At 37.5% G+C, this 20,376-nt stretch overlaps 1 protein-coding gene across 6 annotated transcripts in view; it reads left to right on the top strand.

Annotated features, from left to right (window-relative positions):
- The window catches only part of LOC131681663 (protein held out wings), a 77,610-nt gene extending 63,737 nt beyond the window's left edge, over positions 1–13,873 (top strand). For all 6 annotated transcript variants that reach the window (XM_058962610.1, XM_058962606.1, XM_058962604.1 and 3 more), the window contains one exon: positions 12,624–13,873. The gene's annotated coding sequence lies outside the window, so the exon portion shown is untranslated. The remainder of the gene's footprint in view (positions 1–12,623) is intronic.
- Positions 13,874–20,376: the final 6,503 nt, after the last annotated feature.

The following is a 20,376-nucleotide window of genomic DNA, read 5'->3' as shown; positions in this document are numbered from 1 at the left end:
CAGAGCAATTGCAATACCTTTCTATTGAGAAAGGCAAAAAGGTGCAAAATCGGCAAAGTCCCAAAAAGTCGATTTCTAAAAAAAAAATTCGTGATAACATAAAATCTCGACATTTCATGCATTTTAAAGATGTTTGGCATCAAAAATACGAATTCGATTTCTGAAATTTCATGGGGTCCCCCCTTTGAAAAAAAAATAGAGTTCCGACTTATATGGGAATTTCATATGTGACCGGACGATTTAGTCTATATTTCCGGACCCATATAAGCGATCCGTACGAAATTTTATAGACATCTGTGGGGATATTATAGCTATCATTTGGGACTAAGTTTGTGAAAATCGGCCAAACCATTTCCGGGAAACTGATGTGAGTTCGTAAATTTTGAAAGATGGCCGCTTTTCCCGGGCACTTCCGGAACCATCTATGGTGGTCAATGTAGTCAACGAAAGTTTGGTTGGCCGTCGGTGACCTAGAACAGCAAATTTAAGTTGTTTGAGAGACATTTTAGCAAAATTTTTACCTTTTTTGCTTTCATCGGAGTATCGGTTTGAATCACAATTTGCTATGTGATCGCATGCCACAGCCTGTAACTCCGGAACCGGAAGTCGGATCGGGATGAAATTAAATAACCATTTACGGGGACGCAATACCTTTCATTTGAGTTCAAGTTTAGCCGAATCGGTCTAGCCATCTCCGAGAAACCGATGTGACTGTTATTCTGAATTTAGATACTTCCGCCCGGGTTTCCGGAACCGATGATGGTGGCCAATGTGGCCAAATAGACTTTGAATGGCTGTTAATGACCTAGTACTACAAATCGAAGCAGTTGGGGTCACATTTTGGAAAAATTTTCACCATTATACATTCATTGCAGAATTTCTTAAAATCGACATTTTCTGCGTGATCGTACTCATCACCCTGTAATTCCGGAACCGGAAGTCGGATCCATTAGAAATTCAATAGCAGCCTATGGGAACGTTGCACCTTTCATTTGGGACTAAGTTTGTAAAAATCGGTTCATCCATCTCTGAGAAAAGTGAGTGAGATTGTGTTCGCGTACACACACACAGACGCACATACACACACATACATACACACACACAGACATTTGCCGAACTCGACGAACTGAATCGAATGGTATATGTCACTCGGCCCTCCGGGCCTCCGTTAAAAAGTCGGTTTTCAGAGCAATTGCAATACCTTTCTATTGAGAAAGGCAAAACCGAACAATTCACATATTTGCATGTTATTGAATGTAAATTTATGTGAATTGGGACACTCCTTTTATGTGCATCTGGCAAGACGTAAAGTTACAAGATTTTTTTGCTGTGCGCTTCAACTTAATCTCTTTGCATTTTTTTTCTTTATGCGGCATGTTATATTTTCTTTTATTACTATATCTTAAATTAGATTCACACTAACAATCACTAGCACAATCAATTCACAACACGCATATTCTCTCATATACACTATACGTTTTTGGGAAAACAGAATGTCGAGATAATCCCGTTTAATGTTTCAAGTATAAGCCACGCCTCCGTAAAAGAGCAATATGAAAACGCTATAACTTTGCGTCTACTGCTCCGATCTCTATAAAATTTGAGATAACATTCTTAAGAACCTTACGATCAAAGAATATAAAAATTTCGATTTTTGGGCCGAACTCAACATATGTAACCCATAATTCAACTTCTTATCGCATCAGATCAGATAAATATATAATATGAAAGTTTCCGATATCATCTTTCGAAAGGTAAAGTGATTTCTACCCATTATTTACATTACGATGACGTCGAATAAATATGCAAAAAAACGTTTTTATACCGTAGTGGAACAGTTCAGTACCGCCGTCCGCTGCGCAGTAAAATATTGCTATGCAAACTTCTTGATGGCTTATTCTAAATGTTTTTTGTTCATTTAGGGTAAAATGCCCCATATTGGTCATATTAGAGAAGGTGCGGTACTACTCAATTAATTACCTGACCTATAAACGATGGAATGCGTATAAATAGACATAAGAATCTTTGCTTCGTAAATAATAATAAAATTGGCATGAAAATGGCGATTCTCGGCTTTAAATGCATAGGGTGATAATAGAAACAGTGCAATACGCTCAGTATCCTTTATTTTACCCGTTTTAAATAGTAATTAGCGACCCCGAAAAACCCCTGAACTACATTCGACTTCATGTATGTGCATTTTTGCGAAGAAAAAAAATGGTAAAAAAACGAAAAAAATCGGAACCCAACTTCGTTAATCAATAATAGCTGGAAGTTTCGTTTTTTGGGCCTTTTGCAATTTAAAAAAGCACAGTAAAAATTTCGGTTTTTAACAACTTTACGACCAAAAATCAAAACGTGGCCCAATTCTTTCTAAATTGACCTACTTTTTTTTAAAAATATGAATTACGTCTGGCCAACACGGAGAACTTATTTAAACCTGGAAATGTATTTCAAATCGATTCCAAACCAGCGTAGTGCTAAACTCTTCGAAATATGTTAGTGGTTTATCTAAAACCTTGCATAATTGTCGATTCGGAAATTTCAATGAATTTGATGAAATTCGTGATTCCCACATGCATTTCGTCTGAAATCCATGCAAGTTCATTTGCATGCTAATAAAACCGAGGAAAGAGGAAAATCGGCTCATGAAACTGCTGTAGCTACACATACGCCGGGATGTTCGAGTAGAGCGCGATCCAAAAAGTTAAAAATATCCCTGGAATGTGCTTGCCATGATGAGAATAAGAAAAGAAACATCTTGAAAGCAAACACGCGAGCATACTGAATTTGATGCCAGTGCGGGGGTGCAGTCTAATCCAAAATGGTGAATAGCCCTTCGCCTGCGCAGTAATGCTAGCAGGGTCTGCCAACTTACGTTTCGAAAATTCCTCCAATTGGGATCAATTGGTTTATATTAGGCTACAGTACTGTAATTTATTTGTATCTTCGCCAGTGAGAAAAAAGAATTATCGCTTCTATCGGTATAGTCATGACAAGGCTCCAACTCGTTGGAAAAGCAGGAAAAACTTGTTATAGTAGCAAACAGCGCACTGACCCTGAAATGCTGTCGCATCGAAGTGTGTAATATGTTGCAATAGATGAGCTGTCCCGGAGAGAACAAATCTTTCTCCTTTGCCGGTTTGGTGAAAATTATTTCTCGGGATGGAAATAAATTTCGAGAAGAACATAAAAACCGTTAAATTACGGTCTGTATCAACTAAGAAACCAGCCGTGGGCGGATGTTGTAATTTTGTGTGGACAATGTATGATACATGCTTCGCACTATAATGTTGAATAACGTTTGAATCTGGCTCATCGCTGATGTTAATTTTAAAATGAGTAAACTATTTGATCTCCCTGTAATATGGTAGACTAGCCCTAATTTTTCTATGACCCTCTATTCATCTCATTTTCTGTAGTTGTTCTAGCTAATCCAACGCGGCAACATCAACAGTATTGGAAAAGAACAAACAAAATCCATAGTGAATATTTTTGTGGCATTGGTCCTGTCGCCTCGTGTGCGAACAGCTTAATAACTCAATTACGTCAGCTTGTAATAATGTTGCATGATTTTTTTTGTTGGAGACGAATCACTGCGACCAGTATTTAGATCTATTCTTGAGCGTTTTTACAAAACGTCATATCTGCAATGAGTTACTCTCTTTGTTTACTTTCTCTTCTGTTAATAATTCGGTCATTTTAACATTTATCCCTCAACTCTTTGCATAATATGCTAATTAAAACCACCTTCTTTCGATCTGTACTGTAAAATAAGTGAAAAGTGTTATAGTTATAGCCGTAAAAATCGAAAGAGAAAGTAAACAAAGAGAGTAACTCATTGCAGATATGACGTTTTGAAAAAACGCTCAAGTATTGTGGTACATGGTATTGTTGCATAATTAACGATCATACAAATTTCTTTATTGCAACTAGTAAAATTTTCCCACCACAGGTGTTTGGTACCAGATCACCGTCCACGAGATTTATATGGAATTTATATTTATATGATTTATTATAAAGTTTGTCAAACTAGCAAAAAAATCAAAAAACAATTATTGTTTGAAAACAATTTTATTTAAATGTTGACTATAGTGCTTGAGGCGGTTCATTCGAGTGGTCCAATTTTTGATAACATGTTCGAGAATTTAGGTAGTATCTGGCTAATTACTCGAGTAATATCCGTCTGAAACTGCACTATCTTCTTAATCACCTCGCTATCTGTCTTTTGCATCACTTCCTAACATCACGTTATCTTTTTGCATCTTTGTCTTAATCTGTCGCACCTATCATGTCCATATACTTCGATGGTTGGTTGTCTTAAGCGCTCATTCCTATAAAGGGTACCTGAACAACCCAGGCTTTTACGAACGGGCAAATCATTGGTCAGTTCGGTCATGTTCGGGTAGCTCTATCCGGTGGGTATTTGACATGTTAAACGTCTTATATTTTATAGCCGGTTTAGGACCAGAGACTGAGAACGCGAGAAAACTAAGCCTAATGTATGTTTTATATATTGGTAAGGTGGAAAGGTATCATTGTAACTACGTTACAACGGATACCATTTACCAGTACCCTAAACGACATTTGATTAAGAATATTAAGTTCCTCAAACAATTTGCTCAACGATGTATGGAGACTTTATGGTAGGGAGTAGTTTTTGCTACCTTTCAGACACTTTGGAAATAGTGAAACTCCAAGCGCCTGTTTAACTTGACACTCACTGAGTGGATTCTGATACTTTATTAAAAAATCCCGTCCAACCTAGAGCTTTCTTGTTTTCGGTAAAGTTTAGTTAAGAGAAAAGTTGCTTTACCTAAATTCTACGTGAAAAATGTTCCAGAATTTGTGAAAAATGCCATGAATTCTGAAACAATCACAATTTTATAGTACGAAAAAAGGGCGAATTCACGACAAAAATCATGTGTTTCCTTCAATCACCCTTATTCTTGCTTACGAAGAATGCGAGACTTGTTTGAAAGTGGTTTGAATTCCCGTTTACGACAGAAAAATCAAATGGGCTTACTATTCGTTCGAATCGCTTTCATTTGTTAAAATATGTCCATTGTTATAATAAATTTAGTTATTCATTCTTCTAGAAGGAATCATGGAGAATTAACTTTTCAAAACATATTAAGCAACTTCTTGTCTTCAGCAAAGTTATTGATAATGTTATTTTAAATAACTTTGTTGAAAAAACGAAAACTACATGTATGCAGCACATCGAGATATAAAACGATATTTAGAAAATTTTCTTAAATACAGTTCAAGATAACTTTTTATCGTAAGCTTCGGAGACTTTTATGCCTTGAATGGAATGTGAGTATTCTTGTTAATTAATAGCAGAAGAGAAATCTCTTATATCATATATAGTAATATCAGAGTGATACTACGGCACAAATCCCCGACTACATACGGGGAACGTGCTATTTAAGCCAATATATTCTGACGTTCACATCATTTTTTAAAGCGCTTTATGCAACTTTTTTTTTTGAAAAAGCAAAAGACAGCTCGTTGGTAGTGCTATCGAAGTTCAAAAAAACAAGTTGAATTAAAAATAATATTGAAGGTTGGCGGAGTTATGGCCCATCCCCCATAGCGAGTTTTTTTTGGCAAAGGTTTGCGGTGAACGCTCTCCAACCCGAACCGTTAAACTGAAATCAAAAAAGTAAAAAGATTATCGAAGAAAAATGTATTGTGGTGTACTTGAACGGATTGGTTTCACAATAAAAAATTTTTCCTGCAGATAAAACGTGTTAACCAAAACAATGAGTTTTGTGGTGTTCAAAATTTTAAACAAAAGTTCATCGCAAAGAAACAAAAAAATATGGATAAAAAAGGATCCATTCAAGTGCACGAGAATGTAAATACAAACAATTCAAAAAAAAAAATTGATGAAAATCGGATGAATAGTTTTTGCGATATCACGTTCACCGCAACGGTACTTTCCAAACAACTTAGTTTCGAGATAATTGCGTTTAAAGTTTTGTGCTAACTTCTAATGCTCCGATCTGGATGAAATTTCGTAGATATTTTCAAAAGTATGTACTTTCAGAATATTCAATAAAACTTTTTTCGATTTTTTGAGTTCCAACTTTGTATATAACCCCTTACAAGCACTGGGCTGCCGCTAATCCACAATTGGAACTTTTCAAATTTCGCTTCCCATTTGAAAAATTGTCCCTGATCTACATTTCGGAACATCTCTTCAAAAACAGAGCTCATAATAATTCATGTAGGTGGGTAAGGGGGAGCGCTGGTCCTGACCAAATGTTGGAGTGCTTGGCTCGTAATCCTTTGGCCAAATATGGGTTGCCTTCCTTTAGCCCACTGGCTGGAAATTATTAGGGTCCCCTTTTCTCTCGGAATATAATTGCTGACACATCCACTACTACTCTTTATTATTCACTAACAACACTTCAAGTATTATTTCACTACTAGCTCCAGCGGATCCAGAAAAAAATTCGGGAGGGGTTCGAAATTTCGATTCTAAAATGAACATTGCACAATACGTAATACGCAAAAACCTCATTTAATGACGATCAGTATTGGTGGTCAAATTTGGTTGAAAAAGATTTTGAGTTTGAAACTTATATAAAATTCAAACTAATTTAAAATTTCTCAACAAGTTGAAAATTTTTCGGGAGGGGCCCGGACCCCCTGGATCCGCCACTGACTAACTCGCTAACCTTTATTCTTTCTGAAGCCTATATTTCTAATATAGCTTAAAATTGAAATGTTAAAATTAATTTTTTTTTTATGGGAAAACACTGTTGATTTTTTTTTATGGGAAAACTGTTTTTATCTATTTGGCTCTCAACCAATCACGACACAGAAGCTCTATTTATTGCATATTGGTGTGTTTTATACACAACCATCGCTCATCAGCAATTCACACTGTCGCAACACCGCAATACGTTCCACAAACGGGGGGCGCTAACTTGGTCAATCTATTATGTACTACATTCGTCAACACAGGTATTTTATTCGACATTGATATGATTTGACAACTGTGCGATCTCGGTTAAGAGATCAGTTACAAGATCCCATTCCCACAATTTTCCAAAAGTCCTTATGATGATGAAAACGGTAAGTTCTCATTGTAGTGTTCAGACAATACACTTCCAAAATTAGCATTGTACAATAAGGCCATTACAAATCTTTTTTAAAAATTATGTCCAAGTACAATTTTTTTCTGAAGGGGGTGGCAAACAAAAAATAAATATTTATTTCTATTAAAACAAAAAAAGTTTTTTTTCATTTTACATTTTCCTGCGATCGTTCTCGTGGACGTTTCCGCAGGGTGATTTCGGATAGCGGGGTTGTTTTACTAAAGCAATTCAAGTAAACTTTATTGAATCAATCAAAAGTTCATATAAGAAAGGGATGGTTAAGTTTTTCGTTTTAAATAATTTTCCGAACAGTATGATTTCTAATAGCGGTTTAATGTTTCTAAATTCCCAATAAAAGCTTGAATGATCACTAAGAACTTAATATGAACATTAAGGAGTACTTTTAGGTATTATCCGAACTTTTGGTTGCTTGGATAGTTTTCGTACTGTTGTAGTGGCACATGGACCGACTTTACACAAAAAGCATGAAAATTGGTTAAAGATGACCCTGCTTGATAACAATGTACAGAAACAGGATTGTAGCATTTTACATATGGACTGGCGAACGTACATTCTGTGCATACTATAATTTTTCGAGCTCTAGTGGAAACGGCAGGTTTGGTTTATTGCTTGTGTTTGAAAACTTGTAGATTTGTTTGTTTGGTACATGATAGTCATTTGGCTCTGTTCCGTGTACATCTTCAAAATACTTACATTTTCCCCCATCTTGTTGTGGAGTCGTTTGGATTTATGAAACGTATAGGAATCATCAGTTCATATTTGCCTTTTTCATATAAGGAATGCAATCATTCTGAAACTCGACTTGTCAAAGTAGACCCGGAGTGTCGAGTGTCATATATCACTAGATTCAGTTCGTCGATGTTGAAAATGTCTATAAGTGTGTTTATTATAGTAAAGTTGAAAAATTTCAAAAGTGCATTGACAATGGCTGTGACTCACTTTCGTGCATAACCACTTAAAACAGTCCTTACTTTTCTTCCTTCCTTCTGCCCCAAGAGAGTGCGTCAAAGCGTGGGGAGACTGATTCGGTCTTGAGATACAGTGAACTCAAAAATAGCATGATCACTGGCACTACCTAGTGGTAGAGTTGAAAACTATTTGGTCTTTCACAGCTCTTGATCTTCCGAACAGGTTTTCCGAAGATAGATACCCCGTACAAGATCGAGATCACGAGCTATTTCGAATAGAATGTTCTTATGTTGAAATTTCCATTTCGCTTATTCCATTTACATGATTTTAACAATCTATTTCACCTTTAATGGTGGTACTTAAGGTATGTCTTTGTATAAAAATGATCATATATTGTCCAGGACAAATTATGACAAAATGATACAATAGAGCATACATTCGAGCCGTTTAGCTCCGAACACTTATTTGGTTAATCGCAGTTGAGAACTTCCGTGAGCCATTTAGTTTCTGTGAGCCATTTAGTTTCTGTTTACGCGAGTCATCTCAGTGAGTCATTTATTCCTCGGCGGCGGAATTTCTCCCGATACCGATGCCCGTTGCGTGAGTCATTTAGCTCCCAGTTTTGTCGCAATCTACTCGGATAGTCCATAAATCCTACTCAAATGGCCAACCAGTACTTGGCGATGTTGGTTCGGCGATACCTGATGAATCGTAGCTTCTGGTTCGCTGCTTCCGGTTCGCTGAAAACTCGACGATCAACCGCTGGCGCTTCACTCGATCTAGTTCCTGACGGTGAAACTAGTCTGCTCACGGGCTTCGGTCCGGCGATTCCAGATGGTTCGTGGTGCCCGGTACACTGGCGCCTCAACCAAAGCTGTGATTACTCTCATAGTCTTCCCCTTAGCATAATCGTCGTGACTTTAAAAGTTCGAGTCGATGATATGTTCTCCGACGGCGATTTTCGCCTGTTGCTGTATTTCGGCTGCTAGTAAACACCTGGTGGGTTACTTAAGAGCTCTAATTATACAGTGCATTCCATACCGGACATCTACGGAATCACACTGTGCACTTGCACTCATCGTAAGTGACAACATATGCAGTTAATCCAAGCAATCTTTGACTCTGCCTCTTACAGGTTTCAACTGTCCTACAGGTAATACGCGATTCCTTTCTTGACAACAGTTCAGACATTCACAAACACCAACTCTGTTTTATGATGGGCAATCGTCTCCGTGGCGAGTACCTCCAGCTCTTCTAGTAATTCTCCGATTACTTGGAACACCACATTATCCGCGAAACCGAAAATCGTTACATCTCTGAGAAGGTTCAGTTTCAATACTCTATCGTACACTGCGTTCCACAGCGTTGGGCCGAGGAACGTCAGTCGTAGTTGTCATTCTTTCTTGTCTGTTTCATACATCAGTGTTCGCTACTGAAAGTAGCTCTGTAATATCCTGCTGAGTTACTTATGCTGTACAACGAATGGGCGATTGCTTCCTAGCTAGTACTATTGAAGCATTCTTCACGTCTAAGGTAACCACCACGCAATAGCGATATCCTTTTCTCTGTTGTCATCACAGCTCACACAACCGTTCGGGTGGAATTCACTGAAGACCTGCCTATAACGAAGTCGAGTTGCATGACAAGCCGTTCTCACGGTCCGTGTACTTAGTTAGCTTGTTCAGGATTACTCTCTCTAACAGTACCAAGAGACATATTGACCTATACGCTGGAAGATCTCCAAGTTTTCCTGGCATCGGAAGCAGCATCAGCTTCTGTTGCTTCCAGTTATTGGATCATTCTGAACATATCCGGGTTCTCCTATATCGCTTTTTTCAGCGATATATGAGAGGCTGGTACTGGGTCCTTCCACTCATGGCTTTCGCCATCTCGATCAGCTGCTTGTCGGTAACTCGAGCTTCTTCTTCGTGATCATCTTCCTCACTGTACGGCGAAGATTGGTTCAAGTTGCGGGGAAAACCTTTCGATGGTGACCTCTAGCTTCGGACACCTTTCAGGTGGTGCAGCTGGGCCTTTTACCTTTTTTTTGGCATAACTTAGCAGGCGTCTCCTCGAGAATTCGCGTTGGCTTTGTGGCAAAGCTCATCAATTCAAGCTTTCTTGTTCAGCTCGACTGCTCTATTAAAAGGGGCTCGTGCAGCTTTTCTTTCGGTGTCACTACGAGCACTATAATTTCTTCTCCAAGGTAGGAATAACTTATGCGTAAATCGGTAATCGTCGTATTACAGCCGACGAGCGTTTCTCGGTCTCCCATTTCTCGGTATGGTCGCATTACACGCCCTTGTTAGTACTACCATTAACTCGTTCGCATTTAGGTTGAAGAGGATGTCCCCAAATTTAAATTCTTCGACGGACACGTCCTTGTGAAAGATAGCTCTTTTCCACTTTCACTCGTTATTCAAACCGTGTCCGGTTACCAATGCTGTACCAGATCGCTTGATGGTCGCTGTGGGTATATCCTCGCACACTTTTCATCTTTCCTGTCACTCCAAGGCTACAAACATTAACATGGATAATGGATTCCCGGTACTGATGATACCTTTGTTTGTAAGATCTACATTTAGCTTTGCTAGAGCCTTCTTGATCGCTGATGGTCAGACAAAGTCCTTTTGATTCCAGCGTCCTTCTCAACAATTTTGCAAGTTCCTAGTTTTTGGAATATTTCAGAATTAAAGTCTCTTCGGTTCCTTGGAAAACGGCTGAATCGATTTTCACAAGCTTAGTCTTAAATGGAAGGTTTAGTAGCAGACTTTGATCTGGTGAAGTTCATACGAATCGCACATATGGGTGGGGAAATACGGTATGAACACTGCGATCCCATATTAAATCTTTAAATTTCAAAAGCCTTTCGGAAAATCTCATGCATATTGAATATTAAACCACAAATAAATCGCCAGGAGTCTTATGTGAATTCAGATTATTTCCTTATAGAAATTATTTTAGAGTGCAAGTACCGATCTCTATCGACTGTTGCGATTCAGAAGTCGGTGTGTTAGCCTTGCCATGAGATGTTTGTTTGAGAATTCACGAGCGGCTCCTTCCTTCCGCGAACAGTAAACGTTTCGTTTGATGTTAGACTGGATCGACGATTGTATTCGGATGTCCTATCTACCATATTGACCATTCTTGGTCCAAATAAAAAAAAATCATGGGATGGCAATTTCCAAAACTACTAGAATAGTTTTCAATGAAGAAAAGCAAAACTCTATGAAAGCTATTGTTTTTTTTTATAATAAGTGACAATTTTTTTAATTGAGGTTATTAACAAAAATTATTTGCCCCCTGATTTTTTCTAGCAATTTTGAAGGGGGGGGGGTGACATAATTTTTAAAAAAGATTTGTAATGGCCTAATTAATTAAATTAGTCAGCATCAATTAATTTCATTTCAATCCAAATAATTTGGGATTGTAATAGGGTTTTAACCCCCAACCTACCCTGGCTACGCCGCTGTACCGAATCGGTTACACTTCTATGATCCAGTTCATATTTGTCACGTTACTTCGAATTAAACATTCGATAGTAACCCAAAAATTTCAAGACGAAGAGGAAATACGAATATCATAATAAAACATATGTATTCAATAACATATGAAATGGTATCAATTTGATTGTTTTTATCATACATTAGCATTAATAAATAAGACAGTAAATTCCACATATGGAAAGGTTTTGTAAGATAGAGAGAAATCCTTTTTATTTGACACCCAAAATGCCTACACTGATCAAGTTACGGTTGAGATATAGATCAATTAAAAAATGTAGCAGTTTCATGGTTTGAAAGCATTTACTAAACATGCTATATCTCAGCCCCCGACCGAATTTTCGGAATATTTCTTCACGAAAATTTGTCTTTGGTTTAATAAAGAAAAATTATTGATATTTGTTTTGTGTGGATTATCTTCAAAATTGACTAAAAATTTTTTTTTTCGCTGTTGTATCATTGATACAAGCACGTTTTGCAAAAAAAAACTTTTAAATGTTATTGGTTCGTTAAGGTTCACAGAAAAAAATTTATAAATAATGGGGTTTTCAAAAAGTTGTGAAAACCGCTTATATACGACAATTTGACTCAGAAATGGCCATTTTTCATAAATCGCATTTTTGGAACCTCTAGATGATTTTTTAGAAACTTGATTTGTTCTACAAAAGTGCTTCAAATATCTTTTATTATAGGGTTGAACACCATGACTTTTCGAAAATGGATTTTTTTGGGACAGCCTATCCCATATACTTTCTAACTATCCACAACAAACGAAGCCCGTGGCGAAAACAGCACTGTTTATCAAGTTACTAACGACATTTTTGTTACTTTGCACTACACCAGAGATACACTTATCCAAACTTCGATGTAATCAGTCTATCTGTTTTACACTACACTGGTGCACCACAAAGTAAAAACGAAGTTGCTCTTCTGACGCTAACAATGGCGGAAGAAACATTTCGCGAACACCACCAAAATTTTAATTTAATCAAAAGGATACTTTCACTTTAATATACAACATTCGAATCAACTACTAATGTATTCTAATATTTCATAAACTTTTTTTCTCAACTTTCAGATCTACATATTCAGAGACCCCAAAACAAGATGAATGTCGCTCTCAGTCGTTACCGGTTTGCATCTGAATGTGGATCCACGATAATGCTTTATCCGTTGAAACTTTTCTATGATGGCGATGCAAACCGTTGTTCCGGGTGCAGCATGCCCCATCGCTGCACGTCGATCGACACAGATTCGTGAAACAATGCAGAAAAAAAACAATAAACAACAACAGAAAAAAACGTCCACAGCCCGGTCAAGCCGAGTACGCCGAAAAAGAGAAAGGAGTCTGTGCGCGAAATGATTGCAATGTGTACAGTAACGCGAACGAAAGAATAAAGCAAGGGAAAGAAATATCGAATATGTACACAAAGAAGCTACAAAAACATGAATTAACTTGGCGAATGCTGAAAAAATGAACGTAAACACCAGTTTTGGATTGATGAGGAGACATTCCATACAAACCGTTATAAAAGCCAGAAACTTGTGCAGTAGGTACCGCGTTTTAAACTAGCAGCAAGAAAATGTCCATGGTGCTTTTGAAGCGGAGAAAACAGAGAGTGCCAAATCGACCCCCCATCCCTCAATCTGACCACCTTCTCCGGTTACCGTCTCACAGAAAGTGTGACGCGGTGGGAATATTGGCATTCAACCGACAACGGTAGCAGGAAGACACATGAGGGGACTGCATCACGGTCGCCGAAGCAGTCAGCAGGCAACCGGTTGTCCGGTAGGTGTGCAAGTACATTCGCACGAAACCAACCAAGCCCGGAAAGTAGCTCATCGTTGTCCGCACAGCCAAAGCGGGGGATGCACTTCAGTGCAGCTAAGTAGTCATTTTTTTTACCTATATTCATAAGAAATCGACCCAAAATTGCAGTTTTATACACCAGTTACCAAGTATTTAAAGTCGTTGGTCTATTCTTTTCTACGTACTCGTATTGATTTTATTATTCGTAAGTTTAAGATATTTTAAGAACGTGAAACAATGCAGACTCGGTAGAAAGAAAAAAACAGGAGCATCACGCTAAATTTTGACGAACAATGAGATGAAATACTTCCACCATGTGTAGAGAAAGTTTAGATTTTAAGCAGAAATGTTTCTTATTTGCTTTGTTAGAATGTGGCGAACTAGTCTATATTAAGTTTAGGTGTGTATGGATGAAAATCGTATCGAAAATCCTTCTTTTGTATTGTAAATGTATTAGTATTTAATGACAGCTTTCTTAGTATTATTAAATAAGTAAACTATTTATGTATAGCATAATATCTTTTCTATCACATTGTGGCATTTTTTATTGAAAGAAGTCCCTCTTTTTTATATTTATTTCGACTCTCCTCGGGCACCCGTGGGTATATTAAGGGACATGAGCAATAAACATATTTAAGATAAACATATTTTATGTTGAGAAAATCCACTGATATAAACAACATGAAAGCAAAGATGGCACGGTACGAGATAGTTGATTATCAAGTTCCGAACGAATTAAACAGGTCCAGTGTAATCAGTATGAAAATTTTAAAATGAAAATGCTTATCTATTCGTTCTAGGGTTGGTAGTAACGATATTGTCGGTAAACCCGGTGTTTTCAGTAAAAAAAGAGTTATATTTAACTATATTTAATTGGGTTCTGTCCTAATGCATACACTGTGATTAACAAAATAATCTTCCTTCCCACGAGGAAAATAATGCGTTTTTTCGCTCAGCAGAGGATGAATTACACTTCTGAAAGACTCGAATATCTAAGATTCTCACAAATTAACAATGTTAGTTTGATTATTACCATGACATCATATCGACCTATTTTGACCCTATTAGAAATGGTGTCATGCTATTTTATACACTGAAAAAAACTAAACGTTAATTCTATTTGCCTCAAACCACTTAAAGTTCATATGAAGAAAAAATGCTAAAGTTATCGCGCGCACACATACCTTCTATGTATCAACTGTATAAATTATGTATGCGCACACATAAGTTATATGTACGTATTGTTATAGAATCGGGTTTTATGTGACTTATGAAATATCAATGTAAGATTAGTATGTCGTATAAATACACACATTAGGTTTATGTGCCAGCAAATAGTGTCTATCTGTCTCCGCTAATAGCAAAAATCTATGTGTAAATTCAATAGGCATAACGTTTACATTTTTTTGAGTATACTTACTCTGCCACCCAGTGAGCAAATTTTCTGGCAGAGACCGCTCTGCTAGATTTCTGTAAGTCTTGGTTTGGCAGCCCTGTCAGATTTCTGCGCGTATCCACTCGGGTTAGTTGAGCTAAGGCGAACGCGGTTTCAATTACCAAGATACAGTGTGTCCCACATTTATACTTATCAAGATGACTTTTTTAGTCAAAAAACCGGACTAAATTTTCAGGGTTTGATTTGGCGCTTAACCAACGATGTTCCTCGAAATTTGGAAAACCTGGTGCGTATTGTTCGTTTGTTATGAAAGTTTAAATGAAAAAAGGTGTGTCCCATATTTATACGTTCACCTTACTTTTTATTTAATAACTATTTTTCTACTCAAACAAACTGCACCAGATTTTCGGCGTTTGTTTTAAAGCTTAATCAACTGTGTTTCTAGAAGTTTGGAAACTCTGGTACGTCTTGTTCGTTTGTTATGGCAAATTAAATGAAAAATCTGTCCATATTTATCCATTCACACTATTTTCTCAGAATAATTTTTTTCATTCATACTGTACCAATTTTTTTGAGTTTATTTTTAAACCTAATCAACGATGTCTAGTCTAGTCTACACATATACAGCCAATACATGTAGGGATCCTGGAAAATTGCAAACGTCCGCCTACAAATTCTCTTATCAATATTAATGTTTATGGCACATATGGTATGTGACACAATCATTAAAGCGGCCAGGCCAACTGTGCAGCGTACAAAATGAAGATGATTCAAAATTATACGGCAATCAAATTATTCATTTAATGAAGAATTTAATCAACGAATTATTTTGAACCTTGAATAAGGAAGAAACGTGGATAACCGTACCGTTTCAATTTGATGAAGGTTTGATAAATCGTTGGGAGTGACTTGGCTAAAAGGGTTAATGTCACTCTTTGGTCCCCCAAGTTCCTGGGATGCAACAGAGGTATTTAGTCCTACCCTGTCTAATAAGCCTAGGTTATATCGCCTTTGCTCGCTCTCTGAAATAATGAAAGAAAAAAATAGTGAACCGGTTAATTAGTATTTCGGAGGAATTAAGAGAATTCCCATCCAAATTCAGTAGAATGAAATAACAATATATAATATTATAAATAATACTAGATCGAGCTCACCGGTAATGAATACCCGCCGAAGCTGATTAAGAACATGACACATCCGTCACTGCTGCTCCCGTTATGGTGTTGGTAGCACTGATTGTAGATCGTGACTCTGAATCCACCTATAGACTCCAGACGCAAACCCACATTTGCGAGTGAAAAACATAGAACCATATCCCAAATGTTTGCCTGTTCCATCCGTTCGCTTTCACCGAAATACGAGTTCTTGAAAGTGCGGAAAAACTCATGCCAAACCTTGAATTTGATGGTTGGTCTATATTGTTTAAAAGTGCGACATACTTGGTGGTATGCCACTGATTGGTGAGGTATGAATTTTACAGACTTGCCAATTTTTCGTTCCACTTTGGCGAGAAATTTTGAGGAAAATCTTCACTTCTTCTTTAAACTGGGTATTTTTGTTGCACTATTCTTTCGGTTTTTGTTTGAAAAGTTGAAACAAAGGCCCCGCATCGGGAGAAGACGGTCCGTAAATCGGAGAAAAAGATTTTCACTTCTCACAGTTAGGTGTCTGATTTTGGGTATGAATATCTGTATATGTCACTCGCATCGAAATCTAATGGGAAAATTTCCGCAAAGGTAATGAGAGGATGGGAATAATAACGGCATAATGCGATAATGCACTTCCTTTAGCTTGAGTTTACCGAGTGGCTGAACACAAACTCGATCGTCGAGATTTAATAGATTTTTCAGATAGCTGCAAAATCTGCTGAAAAAACGAATTTTTTTAGAACTTTGCGTGAAGCGAATTAATCAAAACTTTTGTACATTGTAGTGTATCATTTCAATAACATACAGTAATTTTTATATGCAAAAATATCGACAAACGACTCGATGAGAAAGCTTTTTGTCTCTGGAAAAACATGGTTTGCGGTGTTACCTGCCATTCAAAAACTACTTTACGATTTCTTTCAAACTTTGCATACACATTCTATGTAAAAAATATCTAGCCCTTAAGTTGAATTTTCGAGATAAATTTTCAATTAAGGGGGTTTTACTCATATTAACTGAAAACTTCTATTTTTCACGAAAACATCCGCCTTTTTATGAGTAAACTCAACGTAGGGTTTAGATATTTTTAACATAGAATGTGTATGTAAAGTTTGAAAGAAATCGTTTAAGTAGTTTTTGAATGGCAGGTACACCGCAAATAATGTTTTTTTTCAGAGACGTTCTACAAAAAGCTTCGTCACCGAGTACTTTGTCGATATTTTTGCACAGAAAAATTACAGCATGTTATTGAAATGATACACTATAATGTACAAAAGTTTTGATCAATTCGCTTCACGCAAAGTTCTAAAATAATTCTCAAAAAACCTGTTTTAATCCACCTACCACCATAACATTGAAAATCAATAACTCAGTTACAATATGCAACGTTTATGAACCATCATAACAAATAACAAATATCGTAAAAATGTTTTCCATCAATATCTCCCTTTTCACCTTCAAAACGCTGCAAGTTATGTGATAGTGGGTGGGGATTTTAATAGTGTAATATCAGCTACAGACGCGTAGGGTTGCCACCTCTGGAGAGGCTTTGATCCGGAGATTTTCACAGACCGGCGAAGGGGGGGGGGGGGGGGGTGGATTTTGGGTGGAACTGGACAGACATTTTGATCATTTCGGCATTTTAGAGTAGTTTAATTGCTTTTTATTACTACGTTAGAGTAAAGCTGTAAATTGTTCACGTTTGAGAACGATTTTGTCGGTTTAATCAGGTGTAGTATTTCACTTCCCCGACTAAGTATATAGAATATAAAAGCACCAGCTAATCTCGCTGTGGAGGATAAGTGAAACGAGCATTCCTCTCCTCCACAACTAACAGGAAAAGGCGAGCAAAGGAGGCAGAACTGCGGTATCGCATGGGAAGCACTTTGTGGTGTCGGTGACTAATCACCAGAGGTCGCAACAAAGGGGTAAAACTCACCTTTCAAGCCAACAGTTAAGGGTCGCTGCAGGAGTAGCAACAACACCGGAAGAACTCGTGTGATGTTGCTCTAGCCAGTTGGATTGGAACAAATCTGCCATACCTTGGTGCAGCACAACTAACGGTGAAGTGATTTGGTAAAATTGCAGCAAAATAACTTTTTTACACCATTTTGAGCGACTTAGCGGGATGCACCATTTCAATTGTAGCGTATCGCGAAATATTACTTTCCTTAATTTGGAGTAAATTTAGTTTATTTTTCATTTTCAATGCTTTGTGAAAGAAATCAGTAATATTTGGTGAACTCATCCGCGCCACCTTGAAACGAAAAGTTAGTCGGACAAAATAAACCTGAACCAGAGTAATAGTTAACTTAGACTTTTTAAATATTTTGTAAAGAATAAAATAATTCCACAAATATTGAAATTGCGCTTCTTCCCACCAAACCCGCAGAAATTGATGTAAAACCCGGAGTCCCGGAGATCGCTTCCGAAAACCGGAGCCTCCGGGTCAAACCCAAATGCACCGATGATTTCGATTGACATCGAAAGCATTTCATCTTATCAATTAGGCGAACGCGCGAGAAAAAAAATCTTTCATAAATAGGATTACCGATCACCAAGGATCACAGATAACTAATTCCTTGGAAATAGAAACCCATGTGCAACAATATTTTCAATCTCTGTATACCGCTGGAAATGTACCAGAGTGTGCGGTCCGAACCACTACAAAAATTATCCCTGACGACTCAGAGCAAAATCGCAATGTATTAAATGAAATAACCACCGAAGAGATCTACAAGGCAATTCAATCTGTGGCTCGGGAAAATCGCCTGGAATAGACGGCATCCCAAAAGACTTATTTGTGGGGGCGTTTGATATCATACATCGATAACTGAACTTAATCATTAAGGAAGCGATCCGTGGTAACGTCCAAAGAAAGTTTGTCGAAGGCGTCGTTGTGCTTTGTAAAAAAGGTGCACTGATAATACGATAAATGCATACCGCCCTCTCACGATGCTGAACTTTGACTACAAAATACTTAGTAGAATCATAAAAAATTGGATGCAGAGTATAATGACAGCGAATAACCTTGTAAACTGTTTTCAAAAGTGCTCCAATGGGAGTAGAAGTATTTTCGAAGCCCTTCTCGCAGTAAATGATCGAAACGCTGAAATAAAACACAAGAAAAAGTAGGGCTACTTGATCTCGTTTGACTTAGACCACGCATTTGACCGAGTTGAACATTCTTACCTTTTTCGTGTCATGAGTGATATGCGTTTTGATAATGGCTTGATACAGTTACTCAGAAAAATAATGAAAAATTCACGGTTGAGTGTAGTAGTAAACGTTCATATAACCCAAGAATTCGACATACAGCGTGGGGTAAGACAAGGCGATCCACTTAACATGCACTTGTTTGTGCTCTACCTACAACCGCTTTTAGAGAGACTAACCGATGTTTGTAACGACCCCTTGGATCTGCTAGTTGCTTACGCGGACGACATCACAGTTATTGTAGTAGATAGCTCGAAACTGGATAAATTCATTGAATTTGAACAATATTCTGGAGCTATTTTGAGTTTGACTAAAACAATCGCAATACACATTGTTTATGGTGCAACATGTCCTGCGTCAACCCCAGATTGGCTAAACGTCAATGAATCCATCGATATCCTAGGGATAACATTTCTCAATGATCACAAAAAAATGATAGAGCAAAACTGGAGCCAGACTATACGCAAAATGTTACGACTGATATGGATCTACAAACCTCGCAATCTAACTATACATCAAAAAGCTACATTGTTGAATGTGTTCGTTACGTCGAAATTATGGTACGTTGCATCTGTGCTTAGCATTTCGAAACAGGACGCAGCAAAGCTTACAAAGTTGATTGGCCAATTCATGTGGGAGCGAAAACCCAGAGTATCAATGGAACAAATTATTCAGCCTACGCGCAAATGCGGATTGGGTCTTCATATTCCTACACATATGTGTCAAGCACTTCTGTGTAATCGATTCCTGCGATCGATGGATGATACTCCTTTCGCATCATGTATATATCATCAGTTGATAAACGGTGCAAATACGTCAGTGATTCCATCTTCTTATCCGTGCCTTAAAGTGGCATGGGAGACACTTCGAGAACTCCCCCAGCAATTATTGGTAAACATCACATCCAGCAGTATTGAAAATAATATTATAGACAAGTTAACTATCCCTAAAATTGTTCGTGACATTCCTACGGTTAGTTGGACTAGAGTTTGGAAAAACATTAATTCCAAACGGCTAAACCCAATAGAAAAATCAACGTTATATTTGTTTGTGAACAAAAAACTACCACACGGACAATTTTTGCACAAAATAGGACGGTGATCAAATCCAAATTGCGCTACTTGTGCAACCACGGTTGAGACATTGGAACATAAATTTGCTACGTGCCCAAATGTTTCCCATTTATGGTCCTATCTACGAACAAAATTAAACACCATTTCGAACAGCAGAACAGAATATAACCAATATTCATTTCCTGAAT

Source organism: Topomyia yanbarensis, chromosome 2, assembly GCF_030247195.1.
Source record: "Topomyia yanbarensis strain Yona2022 chromosome 2, ASM3024719v1, whole genome shotgun sequence".
Lineage (NCBI taxonomy): Eukaryota > Metazoa > Arthropoda > Insecta > Diptera > Culicidae > Topomyia > Topomyia yanbarensis.
This window is presented reverse-complemented; position numbering and strand designations above follow the sequence as displayed.